The sequence below is a fragment of the Notolepis coatsorum genome (genome assembly GCF_963971535.1).
Source record: "Notolepis coatsorum genome assembly, chromosome: 2".
Classification (NCBI taxonomy): Eukaryota; Metazoa; Chordata; class Actinopteri; order Aulopiformes; family Paralepididae; genus Notolepis; species Notolepis coatsorum.
This window is the reverse complement of record NC_140166.1, coordinates 70,483,534-70,487,395: the sequence shown is the minus strand read 5'-3', so window position 1 is coordinate 70,487,395 and position 3,862 is coordinate 70,483,534.

Here is a 3,862-nt window from a genome sequence, read left to right as displayed (position 1 = left end):
GGTGGCGGCTTCCTGTCAACAGACAAAAACATAATTAGTACATTAAGATTAAAACTAACAAACATGCTGCTTTTATATTTGACTGACAAAAAGATACCATGTTTTCTCCTATCTTATGTGTATATATATTTAGACCTCATAGACCACTCATTCATGAATACATTGAAGTATACCTATTAATGTCACCATTCTTTGCATCTTTGATACTTTGTGTCCTTGTTCATTTGAGTTTGAACCGACTAAAAGGTTGCAGTACATTGGATGTCTATCATGACGCCAGTTTTTTGGCACAAGAGATAACTATATTGCATGCAGTGTATTGGTATATCAGCCACATCTCCCATAACAAAAATAAATGTTAGTCTTGTTTTCTATTGTAGCATATTACTGAAAGACAATTTTTAAGTTCACAACCTACACTAGGACCAACTTGGATGTGGAAACAAAACTAAATTCACTCTGAACCACCACTGGGGTAAAGATTGCAGAAGACCATTGGAGAAATAATGGCAGGTTGTAGGATGTTCTGTTCTTACCTTGTTGCTACCCGATCACAGAAGAACTTTTCACAATGTAGAACCCTGCTTGAGAGAATAATCATGTATTAATGTTATTCCGTTATTACTTGAGTTATATGTTTTTTTCCCCAGTATATTAATTTTAATTTGATCACACTGAATTATGGACACATCCCCAATATTATTTCCCCAAAGAACAATTATTTGAAGGATGGGAGGTATACCAAATATGAAGGTATACCGTCAAAGGTATATGGATTTTTACAATACCGTCATTCATGATACATAGGGGAGAACGGGGGACGTTGTCACACGGGTAGGTTGTCACATTCATTATATTTCACCACCAGAGGATCCTGCCTCCCATACTTTGGTATTTAAATGTCCAGAATTGGGGTCAGAGTTCACCTAACTTACATTGTCATATTTGGAGTGAAACAGCTGAATTTGAGGTGAGAGGACTTTTTGTGTTTTTCATGTCCATTTGTAAATATTCCACTCCTCAGTATTTTTCTTCTAGGCTTTTACACAATTGGTTTATAATGAAACAATTATTACCCTTAAAAGGTGTGATGGGATAGCTATAGTTTAGATTGTTGTTAGCTAGCTAACTAGTTGTTAGATGGCTGTTAGCCTTGATGCTATCAAGACATTCCAGTTGGGGTTGGTCGTCACATTTTATTTGGGGTTGGTTGTCACATGTTGTGTAGGCTATTATTGTTAGGCCGATTTATTGTGTTCTTATTTTGTTATATAGGATGGCCTAAAGATGTGTTTCCTGTTTATGTTCATTAAAATGCATTAAGTTATGTATTTGTCAACTTGTCAATGCAATTAAACTTTTAAATTTAGTTCTGCCTTCTTGTCTATTCTCAGTCCTTGCCCCACAATGGTGGAATGAACTACCCACCCCAGTTAGGACAGCCGAAACCCGTCCAATCTTTCGCCGTCGACTAAAGACGCACTTCTTCAATCATTATCTGAAATCTAAATCTTGTCTTCTTTTTAAGATTTCCCCATTAAAAGTTTTAAAACACATGGTGACAACCAACCCCATAGTGTGTGACAACCATCCCCATGATGGGGTTAGTTGTCACAATGTGTCAGAGTGTCTTTGATAGATGATTAACTCTTTGTTACAATACGTTGGAAAATGAGAGGGATACACATTTGTACATACATACAAAATACTGCATGTTTTAGTTAATTATGTTTAGTTTAGTTTTAGTTAAAAATGTGTTCCTTGCATAGTATTTAATTTTTTTTAATAATATAGACCAGTTTGAATGAAATAGCACCATGACAATTTTATTAAAAGTTAAAGACATACAAATATGTTATGTCACATAGTAATTTGTACTGGAAAACATTATACTGGAAAATGCCCTTATACATTTAAAACGAAGACAAATATTGTGATGAAATGTATAGCACTGAAACATCTCCCATGCAATTCCTTCACTGTGAATGGCAGCTGAAGCATCTGTGTCACTTACCGCCAGCTGGAACAGAACTCCTCCACTCCACTACCTCCATCTCGCTCTCAACTGTCTTATATAGAGCTGACTCTGCAAGCCAAGCAAAAACTAAATGTGGGCATCTCCTCAAAAAGTCAAATGGTTTTTGATTTATATTTGCTTTTTTTGATCATCACCCACTACTGTGGTGCTAGATCATGTGCCTTTATACCATATTGATTCTTTTTTGTGTATTTAATTTTCATTTATTCATATACAACATGTTTAATTTTTGCATTCAGTGGATTTAATGCTGCATTAATAGTTAATACAATTACAAAATATTACAATCAACAAGATAACACGTGTGTTTTCATAATAAAGGTTCAATAATTGTTTCACATATTAAGATATAATATATCCTAATATATAATAACATATAATATAGCATCTTAATCACATTGACATATACAACTCTATTAATAAACCCAGGGTGCTCACAACATTGCAACCATAACAGGAGTGCACTTCTTGGCAATGACCCGAGTCATTAAATATATTACTGCATAACTTCTTCTCAGTGGGTGTAATGTTGCATGTATTTATAATTCCCTCGTCACTCCCTCGTCACTTCCCTCTTAGATTACTGTAACTCCCTTCTATTTGGTCTCCCCCACAAACTCCTCCATAAGCTCCAACTGGTCCAGAACGCTGCTGCCCATATAATCACCAGAACCCCTGTCATCAGTCACATCACCCCCGTCCTACGCCAACTACACTGGCTTCCCATTAAACTCCGCATAGACTACAATATCCTCCTCCATACATAGAAGGCCATTCACAACCTCGCCCCTCCATACCGGCACGTGCGGCACGGTGGTGTAGTGGTTAACACTGTCGCCTCACAGCAAGAAGGTCCAGGGTTCGATTCCCGCTTGGGGACCAGGTTTCCATGATGCCAGGTACCCAGGTGGGGTATCTCCCAGGCCTTTCTGTGTGGAGTTTGCATGTTCTCCCCGTGCTCGCAAGGGTTTCCCCCCCGATAAGATAAAACCCAATGGAAAAACATGCACAACAACAAATCGCTAACGCTGTGGCGTCCTTGACGAAGACGGACAGGAGCACTTGGATTGGTCCCCTGGCGCGGCTCACGTTGACGCCTGTCTGCTCCCGGCTGCCCTTAGGGTGGAAGGACGACGGGATGGGTTAATCGCAGAGACGAATCGCATCGGCGATTCTAAAGAGACAATGCATACGTGTGTGTTCCGGTGTGTGTGCTAAAAAAAAACGAACCGCTGTGTGTACCGCTAAAACATTGAGTGTCGTTGCATGCAGAATAAAGACCTCTGCAACAGGTCCTGCATTATTATTATACCTGTCCGACCTCCTTCATATCAACATTCCCACCCGGTCCCTCAGGTCTGCCTCCTCCATCAACCTGACCGTCCCCCCAGCCAGTCTGTCCACCATGGGGTCAAGAGCCTTCAGCTGCTCTGCCCCCCGCCTCTGGAACTCCCTCCCCCCCAACATCAGGAACATTGACTCCATCATTTCTTTTAAAACCCACCTCAAAACCCACCTTTTTAGGCAGGCGTATGTCTGATTTTATTTTTTGTCTGATTTTATATATTTTTATTTTTTATTTTAATGTACTGTGATTATGAATTTAACTGTTTTTAAATGGTTGTACGGCGACCTTGAGTGCCTTGAAAGGCGCCTTATAAATAGAATGCATTATTATTATTATTATTATTATTATTATTATTATTATTATTATTATTATTATTATTATTATTAATTATTATTATTATTATTATTATTATTATTATTATTATTATTATTATTATTATTATTATTATTATTATTATTATCTGGGAAGATTTTCCA